Here is a 10,761-nt window from a genome sequence, read left to right as displayed (position 1 = left end):
ACCTGACGTTGGGAGTTCGCGACCAGGCTGACCAACATGGAGAAACCCCGTCTCTACTAAAAAATACAAAATTAGCCGGCCGTGGTGGTGCATACCTGTAATCCCAGCTACTTGGGAGGCTGAGGCAGAAGAATCGCTTGAACCTGGGAGGCGGAGGTTGCGGTCAGCCGAGATCACACAATCTCACTCCAGCCTGGGCAATAAGAGCAAAACTCCATCTCAAAAAAAAAAAAAAAAAAAATTAACTGGATGTGGGAGCGCGTGTCTGTAATCCCAGCTTCTTGGGAGGCTGAGGCAGGAGAATTGCTTGAACCTGGGAGGCAGAGGTTGCAGTGAACTGAGATCAGGCCGCTGCACTCCAGCCTGGATGACAGAGCAAGAATCCATCTCAAGAAAAAGAAAAAAGAAGAGAAGAAAAGAAAAGAGAAGAGAAGAGAAAAGAAAAGAGAACCATCCTGGCCAACCTGGTGAAACCCCGTCTCTACTAAAAATACAAAAGGGCCGGGCGCGGTGGCTCAAGCCTGTAATCCCAGCACTTTGGGAGGCCGAGACGGGCGGATCACGAGGTCAGGAGATCGAGACCCTCCTGGCTAACACGGTGAAACCTCGTCTCTACTAAAAAATACAAAAAACTAGCCGGGCGAGGTGGCAGGCGCCTGTAGCCCCAGCTACTCGGGAGGCGGAGCTTGCAGTGAGCTGAGATCTGGCCACTGCACTCCAGCCTGGGCGACAGAGCGGGACTCTGTCTCAAAAAAAAAATAAATAAATAAAAATAAAAATACAAAAAATTAGCCAGGCATAGTGGCGGGCGCCTGTAATCTCAGCTACCCGAGAGGCTGAGGCAGGAGAATCCCTTGAACCCAGAAGGTGGAGATTGCAGTGAGCCGAGATTGTGCCACTGCACTCTATCCTGGGCGACAGAGTGAGACTCAAAAAAAAAAAAAAGAAAGATATCAACATCCAGTTTACACCACTGTAATTTTGAATTTTTCTGTCACTTGCCATCAAACTGATTCTGAAATCACAGAAAGATATATATAGATTTGTTTCTAGGGAAGAGGGTCTATGCTTTTTCACTCACAGTCACACACACACACACACACACACACAGATGCTCACTTCCTCCCATCACCATCCTCTGGAAATGGTTGTTTTCATTTTGTTAATTTAACATCTTAATTTTTTTACATTATTTTCATGTAAATATTATCCACAACCTAGTTGTATAGTATCCTATTAATAATTTCTTTTTTATGTTTCTTTTTTTTTTTTATTTGAGATAGGGTCTTGCTCTCTTGCCCAGGCTGGTCTCAAACTCCTGGACTCAAGTGATTCTCCCGCCTCAGTGGGAGCCACGGTGCCCTGCTCCATGTTTCTTTTCTCTTCTATTTTCCTATATCCTGTTTTGCTACAGACAGTTCCAGGATTACAATTTTTTGATGTTACAATGGTGCCAAAGTGATATGAATTCAGTAGATTGACTTCGAGTACCCATACAACCATTCTGTTTTTCACAGTACAAGTATTTCAGTACAAGTATTCAATAAAGCACATGAGATATTCAAGTTTATTGTAAAACAGCTTTATGTTTGATGATTTTGACCAACTGTAGGCTAATGTAAGTATTATGGAGCTTGGCCAGGTATGGTGGCTCACGCCTGTAATCCCAGCACTTTGGGAGGCTGAGGTGGGCCGATCACCTGAGGTCAGAAGTTCGAGACCAACCCGGCTAACATGGTGAAACCCCATCTCTACTAAAATACAAAAATTAGCCGGGCATGGTGGCTGGCGCCTGTAATCCCAGCTAGTTGGGAGGCTGAGGCAGGCGAATTGCTTGAACCTGGGAGGTGGAGGTTGCAGTGTGCTGAGATCGTGCCACTGCACTCAAGCCTGCGCGATAGAGCAAGACTCCATCTCAAACAAACAAACAAACGTATTATGAGCTTACATTAAGGTGGGCTAGGCTAAATTATGATGTTTGGTAGGTTAAGTGTTTTTTTTTTTTTCTGAGACGGAGTCTTGCTCTGTCTTGCCCAGGCTGGAGTGCAATGGTGTGATCTTGGCTTTCCGCAACCTCTGCCTCCCAGGTTCAAGCAATTCTCCTGTCTCAGCCTCCCGAGTAGCTGGGACTACAGGCATGTGCCATTACACCTTGCTAATTTTGTATTTTTAGTAGAGAAGGGGTTTCACCATGTTGGCCAGGCTGGTCTCGAACTCCTGACCTCAAGTGATCCACCTGCCTTGGCCTCCCAAAGTGCTGGGCTTACAGGCGTGAGCCACCGTGCCCAGCCACGTTAAGTGTATTAAATGCATTTTCCACTTATGATATTTTAAACTTCTGATGGGTTTGTTGGAACATAACCCCATCATAAGTCAGGGAACATCTGTACTTTGTAGATGATCTCAACTTTCTCTTCTAATACTACTAACGAAGTTTTGATCAATGTCATTATATTTTATTTAATTATTAATTTGTTTTTTTTTTTTTTTTTTTGAGACGGAGTCTGGCTCTGTCGCCCAGGCTGGAGTGCAGTGGCCGGATCTCAGCTCACTGCAAGCTCCGCCTCCTGGGTTCATGCCATTCTCCTGCCTCAGCCTCACACGTAGCTGGGACTACAGGCGCCCACCACATCGCCCGGCTAGTTTTTTGTATTTTTTAGTAGAGACGGGGTTTCACCGTGTTAGCCAGGATGGACTCGATCTCCTGACCTCGTGATCCGCCCGTCTCGGCCTCCCAAAGTGCTGGGATTACAGGCTTGAGCCACCGCGCCCGGCCTTAATAATTAGTTTTTGAGACAAGGTCTTGCTCTGTCACCGAGGCTGGAGTGCAGTGGTGTGATCCTAGCTCACTGCAGCCTTGACCTCCAGGGCTCAAGTTGAGGCAGGAAAATAGGGTCTGGAGGCAGGGACTATAAGGCCGATTCACACTTCAGCTATGACATGAAATATCCTCTCCATAGGGCGTAGGCCAAGTAAATGACTTTGTAACTTTATACTCTTCATTTACATAGGGCATACCTCAAGTAGAGGGTATTTTTAAACTCCCAAAAATTCTGAAACAGAGCCTTTGAGCTATGCTCAGGCCCACTCGAACACTGTGGAGTGTACTTTCATTTTCAATAAATCCCTTAATTCCTTCCTTGCTTTGTGTGTTTTGTCTAATTCTTTGTTCAAGATGCCAAGAACCTGGACACTCTTCCCCGGTAACAAAGTGATCCTCCCACCTCAGCCTCCCAAATAGCTGGGACTAGAGGCATGCACCACCATGCCTGGCTAATATTTATTTATTTATTTATTTATTTCATTTTATTGGTAGAGACTTGGTGTTACTATGTTGCCCAGGCTGGTCTTGAACTCCTGGGCTCAAAGGATCCTCCCTCCTTGGCCTTCCAAAGTGCTGGGATTACAGGTGTGAGCCACTGCACCCAGCCTGCAGGATAATTCTTTTTTTTTTTTTTTTTTTTTTGAGATGGAGTTTCACTCTTGTTGCCCAGGCTGGAGTGCAATGGCCCGATCTTGGCTCACTGTAATCTCTGCCTCCTGGGGTCAAACGATTCTCCTGCCTCAGCCTCCCAAGTAGTTGGGATTACAGGCATGCACCACCACCACGCTTGGCTAATTTTGTGTTTTTAGTAGAGACGGGGTTTCACCATGTTGTTCAGGCTGGTCTTGAACTCCTGACATCAGGTGATCCGCCTGCCTTGGCATCCGAAAGTGCTGGGATTACAGGCGTGAGCCACTGTGCCAGGCTGACAATTCTTGAAGAGTAAATACCTTTTCCCATCAAAAGGAATCAAGATTCCTTGAAGAAATGCCTGCTTCCAGGTCTGAGGAAAGGAAATGTAAATTATTACCGATTTTTCTTATTTTATTATTACCGATTTTTCTTATTTTTTTCTTACTATATTAAGCACAGAAATTCCCAAAAACATAACCACAAATAGTTTAAAAAAAAAAAAAGATGGCCAGGCGCGGGTGGCTCACGTCTGTAATCCCAGCACTTTGGGAGGCCAAGGAGAGTGGATCACCTGAGGTCCAGAGTTCGACACCAGCCTGACCAACATGGAGAAACCTCGTCTCTACTAAAAATACAAAATTAGCCAGGTATGGTGGCACATGCCTGTAATTCCAGCTACTTGGGAGGCTGAGGCAGGAGAATCGCTTGAACCCGGGAGGCAGAGGTTGCGGAGAGCCGAGATCACGCCATTACACTCCAGCCTGGGCGGCAAAAGCAAAACGCCGTCTAAGAAAAAAAAAAAAAAGATATAGCCGCCATTTTGGTGTAAGCCTTCAGTTTTTTTTTTCTATGCCTATGAGGCAGGAGAATAGGGTCTGGAGGCAGGGAACCTAAGGCCAATTCACGCTGGCTTCCTAGAACTAAGTCAAAAGGAAAACCCAGACTTTCCACACCTACATAACAAAAGGATTGGAAGCTACTCCCTTTGCAAATCCCCCGCTCCACACCTTTTCTGTGTGGCAGATGGAAAATTGAAAGCATTTCTGATTGGTCCCCTTTCCCCTTTTGGAAAATTGAAAGCATTTCTGATTGGTCCCCTTTCCCCTTTCCCCTTTCCCCTTTCCCCTTTCCCCTTTCCCCTCCCTCAGGTGATCTACCCCTTTCCCCTCCCTCAGGTGATCTACCCGCCTTGGCTGGGATTCCAGGCGTGAGCCACCACGCCCAGCCTGATTGGTAGCCACTCAGACGTTTGCATAGGAGTGAGTGTAACTTTGTAACTACACTTCATCCTCTGATTGGTTGCTTTCCACAACCAATCAGACTGATTGTAGGCCACTATTTCATTTACATATGATGTACACCAGGTAACCAATGGGAAACCTCTTGAGGGTATTTAAACCCCAGAAAATTCTGGCGCTCTTGAGCCGCTGTACTAGGCCTGCTCCCGCCTTGTGTGATGTACTTTTTTTTTTTTTTTTTTTTGAGACGGAGTCTCGCTCTGTCCCCCGGGCTGGAGTGCAGTGGCCGGATCTCAGCTCACTGCAAGCTCCACCTCCCGAGTTTACGCCATTCTCCTGCCTCAGCCTCCCGAGTAGCTGGGACTACAGGCGCCCACCACCTCGCCCGGCTAGTTTTCTTTGTATTTTTTTAGTAGAGACGGGGGTTTCACCATTTTAGCCAGGATGGTCTCAATCTCCTGACCTCGTGATCCGCCCGTCTCGGCCTCCCAAAGTGCTGGGATTACAGGCTTGAGCCACCGCGCCCGGCTGTACTTTTGTTTTCAATAAATCTCTGCTTTTGTTGCTTCATTCTTTCCTTGCTTTGTGGGTTTTGTCCAATTCTTTGTTCAAAACGCCAAGAACCTGGACACCCTCCACCGGTAACACATACGCATGCCCAACACACACACACACAGGCATTTTTGGAAGAAAAAGTGTAATCATTTTAATATTTTTGTAAATTTCCTTTTATATTTCATTTAACATATTGTGAACCTTCTCTCATGTCAAATGTAGCGCTTTGACGTCATTTTTTAAAGCGTTCCAGAAATCCTTTATCCAAAAGAAATCACAGGGCATTGATGAACAAAACAAATTGGTTCAGTTTCCCAGGTGGACTCTGGACTGGGCCTTTTCCCTGCCTTGCAGGCTGCAGTCATGCTTGGGAGCTACAGCATTAATCTAAAGGGCAATGACTCAGCTTCATTTGCATAACCATGGTGCACTGCATGCAAAACATTTACAAGTTAAAAGCCGTAGGTGTCCTTTAAACCTATTGTTTTGAAGAATGATACGTTTCTTTACACATTCGCCTGAAAGAACTGCTGTATGTATTTGAGCTGGGCTTAATTTCACCCTCAGTGTATCAGAGGTGGCTGTTACCTGGGAACTGCCTTTTCCAATGTTGTTGCTGTGGTTTTTTGTGTTTAGGTTTGCTAGAGTTAATCGCTTTTTTTTTTTTTTTTTTTAAATTTGTTTCTGTTGTTAGTGTTTTATGAGACGGGGTCTTGTTCGTGCTACCCACACTGGATTGCAGTGGTGCTAAATGTGGCTAACAGTAGCCTTGGCCTCCTGGGCTTCGACTATTCTCTTGCCACCGTAGTAAATGCCCAGGTAATTTTTTATTTTTGCTTTTTATGTATTTGGTGTTTTTTCTGAGATAGTCGAGTTTGTTGGGGGTTTTCTTGTTTGTTTTACGAGACAGTTTTTGTTGGCTTTTTGTTTGTTTGTTTTTTGAGACAGTTGCCCAGTCGCCCAGGCTGGAGTACAGTAGTGCAGTCACAGCTCACTGCAACCTTGACTTCCCAGGCCCAAGTGATCCTCCCACCTCAGCCTCCCGAGTAGCTGGGACTACAAGTGCATGCCACCATGCCTGCCAAATTTTTTGTTTTTTTTTTTATTAGAGATGGGGTCTCACTATGTTGCTCAGGCTGGTATAGAACTCCTGGGCTTAAGGGATCTGCTAGCCTTGGGCTCCCAAGGTGCTGAGATTATAGGTGTGCCAGGCCCAGTCAGTAGAGTTTTAACTGGGTGTTTTATTGACGTGTGTAATGTTGGGACCTGTCTTCTTGTTTTATGTAGCTGTAGTTTCTTGATTTCTCTTATGCTATGTAATATCTGACTTTTATGGTAGCTGTTTCTTTTAGTTCTACTACATATGTAGTATAGTTATACCTGTATTTGGAGTTTACATAGGTCTTCTCTCCAATCTTGCATTTTCTGTTTAACATTACATTTATGAGATTCATAGATTCACTCACAGCACTGTGCACAGCTGTTTTTTCATGTTCTTGGCTCTTCTCTATGGTTATTACATTGTCATTATAATTCCATTCTACTGTTGATGCACATTTGGGTTGGGTGCAGCCTGAGGTCACTAGAACATCACTTTTATTGACAGTCGTGCATGTGCCACCTACTAGCACATGCCATATGATGTTTTTATTTTCCACTTTACTAAGTAATGGTAGTTATTTTCATAAGTGGTTAATACATTTGGTACTCCCTAGGAGAGGAACTGCTTGCTGGGCAAAGAGAAGTACATATTCAAGTTTTCATTGAAGTAATGCCAGTTTTGGCTTTCTTCCAAAGAGATTGTGCCAGTATATAGTCGCGCCAATAGCATGTCGATGTTCCTGTTGTTTCACATGCTTACTAACTCTTGATATTTTCAGACTTCTACTTTTTTTTTTTTTTTTTTTTTTTTTTTTTTGGAGATGGGGTCTCACTCTGTCGCCCAGGTTGCAGTGCAGTGGCACGATCTCAGCTTCCTGCAACCTCTGCCTCCCAGGTTCAAGTGGTTCTCCCACCACAGTCTCCCAAGCAGCTGGGACTACAGGCACGCACCACCATGCCCAGCTAATTTTTTGTATTTTAGTAGAGATGGGGTTTCATCATGTTGCCCAGGCTGGTCTCAAACTCCTGAGCTCAGGCAGTCTGCCCACCTCAGCCTCCCAAAGTCCTATGATTGATTACAGGCGTGAGCCACTGAGCCCAGTCCTTCAGACTTCTACATTTTTGACTCTCTGATGGGTGTACAATGTATCACTTAAAATATTTGCACACAATTCCATCGTGTGGATGAACCATCATTTGTTCGAATCAAGATTCTGGTGTACGACATATAGGTAGCTGCCAATTTTTCTGTTGTATACTCAAAGCAGTGCTTGTCTAATTACTTCCTTAGTATGAATTCCAAGAGTAGAAATGTCGGGTTAAATGTTCCTCACATTTAACATTTTGATGCTTGTTACCGGACTGCCATTTGGAAAGATTTAACAATTTTACATTCCCATTTACAGTATTTTTATGCTTTTTCCCCATACCTGTGTCAAAATTAGGTACTAAAAGAAATCTACAAAAATTAGCTGGGCAGGGCGGCGGTGCCTGTAATCCCACTACTCCAGAGGCTGAGGCAGGAGAACCGCTTGAACCCTGGAGGCAGAGGTTGCAGTGAACCGAGATCGCAGCCTAGGTGACAGAGCGAGACTCCGTCTCAAAAAAAAAAAAAACAAGGCCGGGCGCGGTGGCTCAAGCCTGTAATCCCAGCACTTTGGGAGGCTGAGACGGGCGGATCACGAGGTCAGGAGATCGAGACCATCCTGGCTAACACGGTGAAACCCCGTCTCTACTAAAAATACAAAAACTAGCCGGGCGAGGTGGTGGGCGCCTGTAGTCCCAGTTACTCGGGAGGCTGAGGCAGGAGAATGGCCTAAATCCGGGAGGCGGAGCTTGCAGTGAGCTGAGATCCGGTCACTGCACTCCAGCCCCGGCGACAGAGCGAGACTCTGCCTCAAAAAAAAAAACAAAAACAAAAACAAAAAACTCTAAAGGATGCATGTCCTTAATTTTAGAAGTCAAATTACACAAGGCTTTTAAAACAACGGAGACCCCTGACCAGTGCTTCTCTCTCTGTAACTACCCAATGGGTTCATTTTGCTCACTGCCCAGATAGAGCCCATTTTTGTAATAGAGTTTAATTCACACAGAGCTGGCCGAACAGGAGACCGGAGTTTTCTTATTACTGTGAATAGAAAATATCTTGGGCCCCCAAAATCACTAAGCTAAAGAGAAAATTCAAGCTCGGAACTGCTCAGGGCAAACTTGCCTCCTATTCTATTCAAAGCCATCCCTCTGCTCACTGAGATAAATGCATATCTGATTGCCTCCTTTGGAAAAGCTAATCAGAAACTCAATGCAAGTAGGTGAGAGACAATGGTTTGTCTCTCACCTACTTGTGACCTGAAGGCCCTCTCCCTGCTTGGAGTTGTCACCTTTTGATTCCACTTGTCCCGCCTTTCCGGAGCAAACCAATGTTCATCTTACATATGTTGATTGGTGTCTCATGTCTCCCTAAAATGTATGAAACCAACCTGTACTCTGACCACTTTGGGCACATGTCGTCAGGACCTCCTGAGACTGTGTCATGGGCACGCATCCTCAACCTTGGCAAAATAAAATTTCTAAATTAACTGAGGCCTGTCTCAGATATTTGGGGTTCACATTACTCAAATCAGTCTCCGTGAAGATTTGGAAACTGAGGTTTTTAAAGGATAATTTGGTGGGTAGAGGGCTAAGGAGTGGGGAGTGCTGATTGGTCAGGTCCGAGATGAAATCCTAGGGAGTCAGTCGAAGCTGTCCTCTAGCAATGAGTCGGTTCCTGGGTGGGGACCACAACACCAGATGAGCCAGTTTATTGATCTAGGTGGCACCAGCTAGTCCATTCAGTGCAGGGACTGAAAAATATCTTGAGCACCAATCTTAGGTTTTATGGTAGTAGGTAGTGATGTTATCCCTAGGAGCAACTGAGGAGGTTTAGAATCCTGTGGCCTCTAGCTACAAGACTCCAGAACCATAATTTATTTTTTAATTTTTTATTTTTATTTATTTATTTTGAGACAGAGTTTCACTCTTGTTGCCCAGTCTGGAGTGCAATGGCACTACCTCGGCTCGCTGCAACCTCTGCCTCCCGGGTTCAAGCGATTCTCCTGCCTCAGCCTCCTGAGTAGTTGGGATTACAGGCACCCACCACCACGCCCGGCTAATTTTTGTATTTTTAGTAGAGATGGGGGTTTCACCATGTTGGCCAGGCTGGTCTCGAACTCCTGACCTCAGGTGATCCGCCCACCTCAGCCTCCCAAAGTGCTGGGATTACAGGGGTGAGCCACCGTGCCCAGGCTATTTTTATTATTTTTTTTTTTACTTTCTTTTTTTTTTTTTTTTTTGAGACGGAGTCTTGCTCTCTCACCCAGGCTGGAGTGCAGTGGCGCGATCTCGGCTCACTGCAAGCTCCGCCTCCCGGGTTCACGCCATTCTCCCACCTCAGCCTCCCGAGTAGCTGGGACTACAGGCGTCCACCACCAAGTCCGGCTAATTTTTTTGGTATATTTAGTAGAGACGGGGTTTCACCATGTTAGCCAGGATGGTCTCGATCTCCTGACCTCATGATCCTCCCGCCTCGGCCTCCCAAAGTGCTGGGATTACAGGCATGAGCCACCGCACCCAGCTATTTTTACTTTCTTGGGCTTTCCGGTAAAGACCAGAAAACCTGCTAGATAAATTCTAAAACAGCTGTAACACTAAACCATAATATTGTGGCTAATTTGTTAGTCCTACAAAGGCTGTCTGGTTCCCACGCAAGAATGGGGTTTGTTTCAGGAAAGGGCTGTTATAATTTGTGTCAAAGTTAAATTATAAACTAAGTTCTTCCCAAAGTTAGTTTGGCCTATGCCCAGGAATGAACACAGAAGCAAGATGGGGTCAGTTAGGTCAAATCTACACCTGCCATAACTGTCTCACTGTTACAATTTCTGCAAAGGCCGTTTCACATCCCCAATTCCCACTTCCCAGGAGCCATTTACAACTCTTAGCAGTTTTGTCTGTTTGCGTCTATGTCTCATAACAATATGCTTACGACACTTGCCCTTGATTTTCAGTTGTAGATTGTGGCATAGACCGCAAATTGCCCACTCTGATACCAGCTTTTCCTCAGCCTTCAGAGCTATTGCACCTCCAGAATTCCTGAGCCTTTCCAGGCTTCTGAAGCATGAAAGTGTTCTTGTTATCACTTGACTGTTGCTGGCCCTTCTGTTTTTGTCACTATGAATTTACAGCTTTTTCTTTTTTTTTTTTTTTTTTTGAGATGGAGTCTCGCTCTGCCACCCAGGCTGGAGTGCAGTGGCCAGATCTCAGCTCACTGCAAGCTCCGCCTCCCGGGTTCACACCATTCTCCTGCCTCAGCTTCCCGAGTAGCTGGGACTACAGGCGCCCGCCAGGTCGCCCGGCTAGTTTTTTGTATTTTTAGTA

The 10,761-nt window shown here is 45.5% G+C and overlaps 1 non-coding gene across 1 annotated transcript; it reads right to left on the bottom strand.

Moving 5' to 3' along the window:
• Positions 1–9,975: 9,975 nt before the first annotated feature.
• LOC115898868 lies at positions 9,976–10,037 on the bottom strand. The gene has a single exon (XR_004058524.1). It is a non-coding gene; the product is annotated as a U7 small nuclear RNA (small nuclear RNA).
• Positions 10,038–10,761: the final 724 nt, after the last annotated feature.

The sequence above is a fragment of the Rhinopithecus roxellana genome, chromosome 7 (assembly GCF_007565055.1).
Source record: "Rhinopithecus roxellana isolate Shanxi Qingling chromosome 7, ASM756505v1, whole genome shotgun sequence".
Lineage (NCBI taxonomy): Eukaryota > Metazoa > Chordata > Mammalia > Primates > Cercopithecidae > Rhinopithecus > Rhinopithecus roxellana.
This window is presented reverse-complemented; position numbering and strand designations above follow the sequence as displayed.